The sequence below is a fragment of the Dermacentor silvarum genome, chromosome 5 (genome assembly GCF_013339745.2).
Source record: "Dermacentor silvarum isolate Dsil-2018 chromosome 5, BIME_Dsil_1.4, whole genome shotgun sequence".
Taxonomy (NCBI): domain Eukaryota; kingdom Metazoa; phylum Arthropoda; class Arachnida; order Ixodida; family Ixodidae; genus Dermacentor; species Dermacentor silvarum.
In genome coordinates this window covers 114,791,294-114,804,811 of record NC_051158.1, presented here as the reverse complement: position 1 = coordinate 114,804,811, position 13,518 = coordinate 114,791,294, and positions in this window count along the sequence as shown.

Below are 13,518 nucleotides of genomic sequence, written 5' to 3'. Positions count from 1 at the left end.
TGGCTGCCGAGCTCCGACTCCCAGTCCCCACACTGGGCGGAGCCACCAGGCCGGCCCCCGTAAGGGGATGCCCAGGCCCCTTCAGGACCTTTAATAAGTTAATTCTCTCTCTCTCTCTCTCTCGCTTACTTGAAAGCAGGTTTTGGAAATTCGGCGAGAGCGTGGAGCTTGATGGCGTGATAAGGAATAGTCTTTGGATACCACATGGCCAAGAGCAGTGAGCTGTCTATCGCCAAAGTAGCATTTCCTCTGGCTCATCCGAAGGCCTGGTCACAGACAACCACAGGTGAAAACGCTGGCGTGAGCAAGCGCGGCGGCAGCAGCGACCGAAGGTTCGTGTGATCTATCGCTTCGACGGAAACTGATGGGCGAAAGCACAGCGCATACAAAGGTAAGAGCCGTGTGCAGATCGCTTTCAAGATACAGCGCGTGCAACAGCCCTCAGCCGGTCAAAGTACAAGTACGCAGTTGCTGGCAGAGTAGAAGCCACGCCCCCTCCCTCCCGCGCTGCCTTCCCGCTTTCTTCCTTTCGCGTAGGAGATTGAGTCACCAGGCCCCCTTGCGCCCGGTCGGAAGATGGCATTTGGAGCTGCAGCTAAACGGCGCCTCCCTTCCAACCCTCCCTCCCTTCCTTCCCACTATGACCTTTCGCACGACAGCAGACGTCGCGTTTGCTCTCCGCCGTGCGTTCGCTCTCCGTGAAAGCGCGCGTCCCTCGCGCGCTTGCACTCGCCTATATAACATACATCGCTGAACAAGTAACTCAGCGCGATATAAAAGACAAACACAAGAAAGGAAGAAACAAAGACAAGCGCTTGTCTTTGTTTCTTCCTTTCTTCTGTCTGTCTTTTATATCGCGCTGTGTTCAGTTATGGAAAACCAACTAGCCCAACAATTAACTATTCTAGAAAACAAACGTCGCGCGGCGGTGATTTTATCGGCGTTGGACTTTACACGGAACCTCACGGCGACGACGACGGCGACAGCAGAAATGCGCTTGGAGTGTCCATATAGTTGCTTTTGCATTAAAACACTATCAGGCTGAGCAGAACAAGCACGCCAAAAGTTTTTGTTCCATATTCTATAACAACTTTAAAATAGACACATCCAAATACATCACGTTTTACAAATCTCGAAGTAAACGTCAAAACCATCCAAATAAGCTAACTGATTATTCCTACAACAATGAAACTTTTAATCATTTTTCCCCGCTAGCCATAAGAGAATGGAAATCAACTTTACCCATCTATCACAAATAACAAAACATTTTCTTAATTCATCCGTACAATTCAATGTACTAGAGGACCAGACTTGCCCTAATCACATGCTATGCCACTCCCCTCCCCTCAGAATCATTGCTGGTTGCCTCTTCGGAGAACAGTTGTTATTGCTTTTTTACTGTTCTTTCCCCAATTTCTTCCGTGTTAGAATACTTTATTCAATGTGAAATCACCGTGTTTAATATCTGAACGAACTTGAATATCAACCAAGTACACCACTGTTCTGCGCAGAAATGTATGAAAAATGCATTGTCTGTATTCATGAAACCAGACTTTTTTCTTTTTTTCTTATTGTAACCCCTTACCCATCTTTTTCTACATTTTTTACACATGCATTGATTTCACATTTGCCTATTTGTAGCCTTTGCTTTTTTTGCATTGGCTTTTGTATAGTTCTCGTTCTATTCTCTCGGTTGAGAGCTGCAATATTAAAAAAAACGTAGATAAAACAAATATATATCCGGCGACAAAACAACGACGAACGCCATACTTCAGGGAAGAAGCAATCAAAGCTTTTCTTTAATATAGCAGCAGCAGCAGTAGTAGTAGTAGTAAAGCTTTACTATATTCAGAAACCGGACAGGCTCCTACCCCAGTCCCCATAGGGAGTAGGGGGGTTAAAGACGGAGTTTGTCCAGCAGGGTGGTGCCCCTATTCCAAGGCCCCACTAGCACAGGCCGTCCGCTAAGCTCGTTGGATCAGTCGTAGCTGATCTTCCAAGGCTCGGCTAGACAGCAGCGCCTCCCATTCGTTCCATGTGCCGTTTGCTTTCGGTTGCGAAATATCTGGTAGATTTTAGCCAGTGGCTAAAGAACCCCTAGGACTGGTCGCTATATTCGACGTATGAATTGCTAGGATTGACAGACATCGCCGAAGGCTTTGTTCCTTCCATTTCATTTTTTTTTCCGTACGCCACTGATGCCAGGCCTACCCCGACTCGATGGTGGTCCTTGGCAGGCCATCTTCGGTCGCTTCTTGCCTCTCTCTGTTCTAGGAGGGATGTCATGCCTCTCGGCGCTAATCACGCTGCCACTGCCGGAGACCAACGGCCAGAAGCTGCCGGAAACGTTACAGGAAGCTGAGGCGATGCACGACGTGTCGAGGCCCTGGTTTTCTTGCTGTACGACCGCGAGCACGGTGGAGCGGAAGGGCAGCGTGGCCACGGTATCGGTGGCTGCCACTCGTGTTTCCGATCCGCGTCTCGCACCAGGGAAAGAAGACTGCACACACCACCGTTGCCAACTCGGGGTCGACGCCGGACACGCCGTGCTCAGTGTGACCAAGCTGTGAGCGTGCCCGGTTCGCCGCCGGTACCCACACTGATTTGGTGGTTGACAGGCAGTTGCGCGACGATGCCCCCCCTTCTCAGACCAAACGAAAACGCAGTGACAGATTATTCTGCCAGTTGGTATTGTCAAACCGCCCTCTCAGGAAACATAGCGATATTAACATCAATAAAGTGGGAAAAAAACTCAGAAAAAGGCGATACGATTTGTGTTCAATGCTTTTAGCCGGTATGCATCATCAAGTGCGATGCTCGAAACAGCAGAACTAATTACCTTACAAAAACGGCGATATAAAGAACGATTGAAGTACATGTATATCTGCTCTATCATGGAAAAATAGGCATAGACATGGACACCTATACCAAGCCTCTCGCTCGTCGACCAACTCGGTCTAGCCGCGATAAGCAGCTTAAAGATTGCTACTGCAAAACAGAAGCTTTTAGAAATTCATATTTTCCCCGAACCATTAGAGAATGGAATGTACTTCCTGCTGCAGTGGTTGCCTGTGACACCATTGAATCATTCTTAAAACTGCTTAAAGAAATTGTATAAATGAGTAGGGTACATCGACTGCCCGCCGTCTTCTTTTTTTGAGCCTGCCCTTCCACGTGATTGAACGCATGTGTTTTCTGACGCGTCTGCCACTGCTACGCATTTTACATTTTTTCACTATTTCATTATGTTTGTCTGATAGGATGTATGTTCTGAAATTATTTGCCATGGCGTTGTATACATATATTCCTATAGTTTTCTGTCTTTATGTCTCTTAAATGTACGTCAAATTTGCGCTAAAAGCAGTTTGCGTTTTATTTTTTTCTGGAATGGTTTCACATTGTTCTCGCTAATTGCTGTGTTTTTCCAAATGACATGCCGTTCATATTTTCTTGAAGTTCTGTGCTATTTCATTTTGCTCACACTTCGCGCCTTGTACTCAATGTATTGTTCCTCATGTCTGTAACCACTCCTGCTTAAGTCCCCTCATCAGATGCTGGCAGCACTCTTGAAATAAATAAGTAAATAAATTACTAAATAAACAAATAAAGTAATTGCTAGACCAGATGACACGCCTACAAGCCGAGAGCAGCACCTGCATGTATGCTGAAAATGTATTTTGTTTGCTTAAATTGCTTATGAACATAGATACATATTTAACATCACCTAGCCATTTGTTTGCCTCACTTCTTATCCTTATTTCCACATCATCTAGTGGCAAATGAAACGCGCAATTCATTAATTTTTTGCCGCTATTGATGATGCACCGGGTGCATCTCACAGAAATTATTCTGTCGAAAATAGGCTATAATAAAAGTTGGTATGATTGATGTGGTATCTGCAGTATACAATCACCCGGAAAACGGTTGAACAAGTACACGTGTCAATATGAATTGCGGCGCTTGGATCTAGCTTTAACCATACACCGAAAATATTTAACTTATTGTGATAAATAATAAGAGCACGAACAACAACAGCATTGACAACGCACTTCCCTCCACCCGCATTCATAGTACGGAGGTTTACTTAAACGAATAGATAGAGAGGCTGCTTAGGCCAGGTGTCCTAGCTTCAGTGTCAGTCTCTCCTGTGGAGCGTTAGCGATGCTGCTGTTGGTTATCGTCTTCTTCATTACATTATCTTTTCTGGTTTAATGTAGGAAAGGATGAAATTGGTGACCGCATAGGTGGAGGTGACATTGGGCCTCAAAAGAAATAAAAAAAAAACGAAACCTTCGCACTTACTATAGAGTATCATGCTAACGTACCAATGAAGAGGGAAACCTGGAGTGGCAAACGTTCAGCCAGTATGAAAAACACTAGTAATCCGTGAATGCTTTTTTAAACATTTAGCTTTTGTATGCATTGCGCAAAAAGTATCAGGCAATATTCTGCTACATCTATTTAACCAGTCCCTTACAACTGGTATGCCGCCTACAGACTAGAAGATAGCAAAACTAGTACCTGTTTTTAAAAAAGGTAACAAGAGTTCCAGCGAAAATTAGCATCCCATATCACTAATGTGCATTTGCTGCAAAACATTTGAACGCATTATCGCATCCCACATATCTCTCACCTTGAATGTAATAACTTTTTTTACCCAAAACAGCACGGTTTCCAAAAAGGATTTTCTTGCGAAACCAAACTACTGTAATTCACACTTACATTGTGATATGAACAGTAATTAGCAAATTGACTGCATCTTTTCAGACTTTTCAAAAACATTCGATCATGTAGCCTATAGTCGCCTGATATCAAATATATCTGCAATTAAACTTGACTCGCTAGAATTCATTAATGGATTCGTAATTTTCTTTTTAATCGCGAACAGTTCACTGTTGGTAACGTTTCCTCTCCCCTGTCTGACGTTGCCTCCGGCGCACTTGAAGGCAATGTACTCAGATATCTTCTCTCTTTATTTTCATTAACGACTTACCGAATGATATATCCTCTACTGTACGATTATTTGCTGACGACTGCATTGTATACCGTTCGAATAAATGTTCCGCTGACCACGTGGCACTTCAACATGATCTTCAAGATATCAGTGATTGGTATTCTACGTTCCTAAACGTGTTGAAGTGCAAACTAGTTTCCTTTTCTCAAAAAACTGCTAACTCTCACTTTTCTTATCATTTTGATTCTAACATAGTTGGCCACACCACAGAATATAAGTACTTGGGAGTTCTTCTTACATTCTTTCGTCGGCTAATCACATCCCTTCCATATCAGCTAACGCTTCCAGATCATTACGATTCCTGCGCCGCAACTTAAGAACAACGCCTTCTTCACTGCGAAAACTTCATTACATAACCGTTGTACGGCCGCAAATTGAGTACACCTCTTTTATATGGTCTCCTCATAAAAAATGCATCATCGAACTCCAGGAGAGCATCTAGAATAGATCGAGCCGTTTCATTAAAAAAAGCATTATAGTAATCAGTTAAGTGTAACCCAAATAAAACTCGACTTTTCGCTGCAACCACTGACTACTCGCCGTGCCATTTCCCTTCTATTATTATTTCATAGATTACCTCACACAGTTGGTCTATCCTTACCAAACGTGAAAAAAGCATCCTCGACGTCACAAAATTGGAACAATAATTTCAGCTACACCCGAAGTTATGGCAATACGTACGCTTTTAATTGTTCAGATTTGTCCCGCGCGGTCCGTTTATGGATCGCTCTCCCATACAACATCGCTTGTCCAAATTAACAGTGCATTTTGCAATCTTCTAATCGATCAATATGCCTTTTCAACCATCTAATACGTATTTCCATCTTTTTTGTTTCCTGCATTTTCTACAAGCTATAATAAAAGAAATTCAGCGATCCTCACATTTTTTTTTAGAAACTCTACCCTGTTTACTGTATTTAATGATAATTCTCTTGATACTGTATTTGCTGATATCGTATTAGTGTTCCATGCTGCTGCGTTGCGTGAATATTCCTCTTATTGTACTGATGCTTTTTTGCTTCGTAATTTCTTACCAAAATGTTAACACACTCCCCCTTACACAATGCCTTTTTGAAGGTCTGTAAGGTATTTGTAAATAAATAATTATGTTGAAACCTCATTGCCATGCTTTTTAATGAAGGTGTGTTAAATTATTTGCGTGACATAAATTATTTACGTCCTTAGAATGGTCATATGTCTTACATTTGTGATAAGTTTATTTTATCCAGTAATTTCTAGCAGATAAGTATGTTCAAACACACTCGCGTCGCTACTCTTATACGATATATGCTGCCAATCAGTATGCATAATTATCTTTTTTAATATTTAGCGCTAATATTCTTGCTTGCAATGTTGTGGAAAGCAGCGCTTACCTTAAATGAATGTTGAGTAGCAAACTTTGACGGATTTTCAAATTTTCAAGTTCACAAAATTGAACAAGGTGAAAAAAAAACAGTAATATGAGAATCCACAACGTCGGTAGTACCCAGAGAAACAAAGTCTAGACAAATCAACATATTAGCTGTCAATGCCATATTCGTTATATACTACAATATTTGCGACGTACGCAGACACTAACTCGAATTATCCCGCTGAATTTCGTAGTGTGAAACAGAATATAGGACATTTGCAAGAAGACCTGACTTGGCGCTTTTGCGTATCGTGGAAGAATTTAATATTTAAGACCTCGAGAATTATTCTTTTCAGAGCAGTCAGAACTTAATGAACAATTTGTGGGAGTGTCGCTTATTTGATCTCTTCAATATGAATGTTTTTGAGGGATTTGTTTATTCTAGTGCTAGGAGCAACACTTTGTATGTACAGACGGGTGCACTACTCAAGGGAACACTTGAGTGCAGAGCATGTCCGGATTTTCATCTCTCGCCAGAGTACGATCGCCTAGCTTTGCAGCAGATAAGTTTTGCTTGCTAGCACTGATTCCACTGGACACATCTGTGCAGTTCACTGACATTGCTTCCGCAGTCACTTGCAGCTAGGGCGCCAGCATCGGGAGAGAAGCACATTTGAGTGCTCCCTTTAACAGTGGACCGCACTGCGCATGTACTTCCGAGAGGCACCCACAAGCTTTTGTGCTTATTCGCTCGGAGAATCGATCTGTAAATAATACGCGAATGGGGAAAACGCGAGTAGCATCCATATCAGTGGTGGGCGTGTAAGTAAAATAGCACTCTCATATAGGTACTCACATCCCGAAGATACCATGTTATGTTCTCGAGAGCATGCAACTTGCTCTATGTCACTGCAGTGGTAACTGCTCAGACAGAGAACTTTCGCATTTCGCTAAACCTGCACCGCAACTTGATCCTCAAGCAGTAGAATTTTCTAGGGCTGTGAGGAACCATCGCCATTGCATTACGTAAAACAAAGATAGTGTATAGATTTTCAGAGATCCACATATCTTAAGAAGAATTTGTGAGCATGCTTTGCATGCCTAAGTGCGCATCTGTTACGCCTCTGGCGTTGTAGGTTGGTGATATGACGGAGTGAATTGTTTTCTTCTTCACCCGATGCCGGGAATAACATGTAAGGCCAAAGACCAGGCTAATGACTCGACTTTCTCATTAAAGTCAGCGTATGACTTGAACAACCTAGGCGAATGGTCTCAATCTGATAAGATCGAGCTCTCTGAACATTCGCTAACATAATTCACTGAAGCCGAATTCACGCCAAGGACCGCTGATAGCACGCAAGGAACTGTCACGTATTCGTCTCATATTTCTCCGAGAGCGAGCACTGATATGCCTATGGTAACATGTTTGGCGCAGAAAAAGACACTCAGGCAGAGCAGTTGGCGGGCAGGTCTGCCAGGCTAACCCCGCCTGTAGCATCAGCACCACCCCCACCACCAACTTCGCCTCACTTGCGATAATTAATTAGAAGGTAACCTTATATTCTATTTGCCGCGTAAACCATCGCCTGTCTTGTTGACGGCTCCGGACGGCAGATCGAAGCGACACTTTCCTCAGGAAAGAATCGTGAAGAAACGATCCTGTTCTTGAAAGGTGGCTTGGCGCCGACGCTATCAAATATCTCGATCGAAAGGAGTGCATTATAAAGTATCGGTAAGAAACAAATAGAAATGAGAAAAACAAAACAGAATATTTTTCTCTCGGCATACCGGTGTGGTGTACAGGAAAAATACAAGACACAAAAATAAAATAGCTTTCATAGGCTGCCAAAACATTTTGAGGGGTTCATGTATCTGCTGCACAAATCAACAAAAGTTTGAATCAAAGGTTCTCACCGTCCTTTTATTTAATTTTTCCCCGCGCTTTCTATTGGGCACCAGAGAAAAACAAGAGGACCGTATGTATTGCCTGCCACATGCGGGCAGGTGGCTATTGTGCGCACATTACATGTGCGCTTGGCGGCGGGGATTCACATCTTGCCAAAATCAAAAGTACCTTGTTTTTAAGCTTTTTCAAGATAACGTGAAACGATCGCAATACTCGCTACGTCAATGTTAGCTGGCCTGACGTCAACGGCATCGGCGGGGCGTACGTTTCCTTGCAACGACCACTGCTTTCTTGAAAATTTCTTATTTACTTACCTTTACCATTTCATCGATGGCATGGTGACTGTTCTTTGGCGCAGCGAATTGGTCGGGCACAGCTGTTCTATATTTAGTAACTTCTTATTCTCTGTGGCACCGTATTGATTCTCTTCATTCTTTTTTATAGACGTATGCCTATTGCATGTTGCCTCGTCACCGACAAGCTGCCTGTTTACTGGTATAGGTCTTGAAGAATAAATGTGGCGTATCTTTATACATGGATAGCATATAAATGAACCGAGAGTGGTCGGAATATATGACAGTTCGCTGGAGAAGTAAACATCAGGAGTCTCCACACGCGCCTATGCACCCCTGAAAGCAAGTCCACTTAATGTCTAGGCCTGGCGTATATCTGCAGTGAAAGGCGCTTGTTGCATGTATGTGAAAGGTTTAGTCATCCTTGACTTGACAGTCCCGCTAACATCCCTACTCAGGAATAAGTTTCAGCCTGTTTAAAGGGGGGAGGAGGGGTCTACACCCCGTAATTGTACTCACGCCTCGGCTTTGCTAATAAGGGAAATGAAGGCTTTATTGCCGTACTCAAGGCTTTTAGTACCGTATCCTCCTCTCTCAAAAGGAAATAAAGCTTAATTTGATTGATTGATTGATTGATTGATTGATATTGTGGTCATTTAAGGCATGGTATTCAGGCAACATTGACTTTGGCAGCTATTAAAAATTCATAATCTCAAGCGTGCTGCCTTCATGATACCTCGTGCAATCGCTCCACTTGCCTTCGTATTTATTTTACAGATCGCCTGGCCACACATCTATCTACAACAAATGCAAGCACACTCATGCACCATGCATTCGGTGTATGCTTAAGATCCCCATCAGGTGGTCAAAATTAATCCAGAGTCCCCCACTACGGCATGCCTCGCAATCAAATCTTGGTATTGGCACGCCAAACGCCAGAATCTAATCTAACATTTGATTGCTGTGCGCGGCACTGCCGTCGCGGCGCTACTCGCACATTCGTAACTATCCTGACAAGCAATTGCGCATTATCTATTTTTATGCATCCCTCGCCACCACGTTGCGTAACGCGATCCTTTAAATTTATACCATTAATTCTAATATATAGCATGAAAATGCCCTTCGCCTGGAACTATTCAGCTTAATTTTGATACTTACAGATGCCTACCGATATGTAAAAAAACATGTTCAACAAAAGTCCGGCGGAACACATCTCACGATGACTGTTGACAGTAATGCGTTTAGCATGAAGTCAATATAGCGACATAATGTATTTCCGCCGTCGAAACGAGATATGAGGCGCGTAGTGTAGCGGGAGTCTTCGTTCGCGCTTCTCTAAAAACTACTGGCGTCATCTAGCGGCGCCTCCGCGAAGCCTGCGCGTGTCCTCTGAAATGCATGGCGCGCTGGTGCGTGCGACGGCTGAGAAACGCCTCATGCGGCAAACGGGCTCCTCTCTCGCACGCTTCATTCTGGTCACGCTACGCCACCTAGTAGCGCTGCCGAGAAGTCGGTGCGTGGCCTCTGAGACCCGAAACGTGGCGCACAGTTGCCTACGAACGCTGAGAATTGTTCCCTCGCTTGCCGCACACTCAGTGGCAGATACTCAGTGACCCAAGATGGCGAGAGACTCATTGAAGAGCGGAACATACCCAGTGCATTTGTGGCGCAGCCTGCTTAAGCGTCGGGTCGGTGTCCTTGGGGAACCCTCGTTACATGGGTTCGATTCCGCTTAGCATCTGATAACTTAAAGGATCTATTTGGTCATTGAAAAGCGGCACACACGTATACTGGCAGATCGCCTGTGACCCAAGTTGGCATCAAAGAGGTTCCTTGAAGATCAGCGCAAACCGAGTGGCACATACTTAGTGCTCTAAGTCGGCGTCAGAGAGATTAGTTGAACAGTGGTATCTACCTAGCGCCACATCTATACACTGACTCATGTCGGCGTGAGAGCTGTGCGCTGAATGGCGGCGCATATGTACACATTGCCACATACGGAGTGACCAAAAGTGTTCCGACGGTTGGTTTCGAGCCCTGATCAACAGCCCGATGCGCTACATATTCGACCATGGACTACCCTGTGACCCAGATATCCGGGAAAACGGTTACATAACATACATAGCCCATAGACAAAAATAAACTGAGCCGGATGTGCGCTATTGTTATTAGCCGGGCTAGTCGACACAGCGAGCCAGCTTAAGACGTGTGGAATCAAGCACGCGCAAAATTTTGTGCCTTGTGATAGCGGTGCAGTGTATAAGATGTCTTTATCATGCGGGAGAACGTACGACTAAGAAAGAATAGTGCTTCAGTGAATAATGCAGCTTCCACTAATCTAACCTTGCACTGCCAATCGTGCGGTTGCTCCCCGCTTTTTCCGAGCGCTGAGATACTATTTAGACATAAATATCAGACTACCCGGGAAGTGATATAGAAGATATGATATAAGCAAAGAAAAAAAAAAACAATAACTGTTTTAGCCGAACGTCACTTGGTTTGCATGACAAGAAATTTACTTTTCCTGCAGCGGAAATTTTTTAACTTCTCCTTACTTACAAGGCTGTGGCAACTCATGTCCCGTGTACTTGTGCGCTTGTTTATATTTGTTTGACTGATTCTATAAACACTTCAGTTGTGAGTCAGCGCTTGTGTTGTGTGTCGCTTGTTCTATTCGCCCTCGTTTTTGCGTGTTGTATTATTTCAAGACAAAGCATTACCAACTCGCCCAAGTCACAGTTTTAATACATAGGCCCCGGAAAGTGCGTGAATTGACCTAAGAATGCTAACGCATTAATATCACCACGGTTTCAAGCATCACCATATCCGTGCTGAATTGTGACTTCTGTCAAGTGTGAAGAACCAGGTGCGCATGTGCAAGCCTCTCAGTCAGCGCCAAAAAGTGCAGTGGCAGCATCGCAGTTTGCTTGGAGAAATATTGTATTCATGTTTGAGAAAATGTGTCACCGAAAGCCTACTGTAAACGCATAGTAGGTCGAGTAAACGCTGTTTCAGGTTTTTCAGCGAGCCAATGAGGCACTAAGCTTTAAAACTCTGAGCCGCAATCTGCCCAGCTTGTCGCGCCAAGTGCTTCGAGATGACGAGATTAGTTATCTGCACGTGGCCGCACCGTTTTAATGTGATTCGCAGTTTTCGATAACTTTACCTACTTTCCGGTTTCTCTGTATCCAACCGAACTTTCACCGCGTGATGCCTGGGCCACTGAGTGTGTGCTGGCTGCTATTAGAAGTTGGATCGCGCAACATTTTGACAGGACACGCACAAGAGAAACTAATGGATATGCCTTGTGAAATCCGCAGCTACAATTCATAAATTACAAAATGTGCCGCAGTGTAATTAGCTAAAGACAGTAAAATGTGGTTCATTAGTTGAATTTATATTTTGATTTCTCGCGCCGGTGCACCTTTTCGAGCAATCGTGGTCGAGGACTAGAACAAGAGTTCTGCGTTAATCCGAAGCATTATATAGAAACCCCATAGCAAAGGTCATGCAAGGTCATCTTCACTTTAAAAAAAAAAATCATGTTCCCGCTTAGAAATCCGGCAAAATGATGCTACTATCTTGAACTAGACCTAATAATAGACCTGTAACATCCAAACATCATGAGGATATATGAAATAGTTATATGACTAATGAATTTTTTATTTACAAAATATAATAAAGCTTAATTTTCTTGGTTTTGTGACGAGTGTGAAGGTGTAAGCTAACTTAGCAGTTTGAAAATAGTCAATCTGTATTGATATAGTATGGGTTCGTTTAAGGGGAGTCACGTGACCATACAATATTGGGGGGGGGGGGGGGGGGGGTCCTGGCTCCTTTGAGCTCAAAGGCTGCATCATCCGCAAGAAACTCCGAAGCTCCACGCCCTTTCACTCGCTAGAACCGCAGATACCGCGCAAATGGCGCACACATTGGTGCAGTGATTGCATACCAAGTGCAGCTCGTCACTCTCCACAGCTGCTGCTGCTCTCGGACGGCGAACATGTATCAACCGAAGAAGGTGAGGGTTCCTTCTACGTCATGCACCAGAAGAGCCAGAGACACGCAGTGTTACTACCGGATGTACAGAAGGAAGAACGTTTAGCTTTGCAAACGCGCAAATCAGGAGCCACTATGTAATGCTTCGCACCACAATAATTCCGCTTAAGAAAGTTTAGGTCATATTTTTTTTAAATTGTTTTGCCGAAAAAAAAAGTCAGCAGCTATATACTTGGCACCACCATGCGCCTTGCCACGCTGAAGAACTTTTGCCGCACTTTGTACATGTAAATTTGCTCTATAGATCAACAACAGTGCCCACCTGCAATTAAAATGTAGTGAAACTCTTTACACTGAACACAATAGTAAGTGACGCCTGTGGGAACTGCACTCCGAAGACGTGCTACTTTTTTGGGGGAATCTTTCATGGTGTTTGCTCAAAGGGTCGTCTTGTCGAGTTCTTCATGTCAGCTTTTTTTTCTACACTCCATGCTTTCCGTAAGCAACATTTTTTAGAGAGGAAGAAAGAAAGACAGAAAATTGCGCTTGAGAAAGGGTTCCGTTTGCTGCTCTGCACGGGGTAAGCGAAAAAGAAATGTAAAATTCAAGGCAGATGATTTTAAATCGTGCACGAAGCTGAGACTCAGCACGCTTGCTGGCTGAAGCGTACAACCCAGGTTACCGTATCACCAGCGCCTGCACCAGGACATACTGTACAGACTGATGGACGAACGGATAGAATTTTTATGTAGGGCATTGCATGAAGGCCAGCTGAGATAAGTAAATCGGAACCAGAAACAGTCGGTTTTGTAAAAATGCGTATAGAGTTCATCCGTAAAAAATATTAGGCAATTCTAACTAAAAAATATATTGACCACTCGTATATGATTATTTCCTTGTGAGCCCCTCAAAGGAGCCAAGTTCAACTGCTTCTGAGGGTGTGCCCAATACTGAC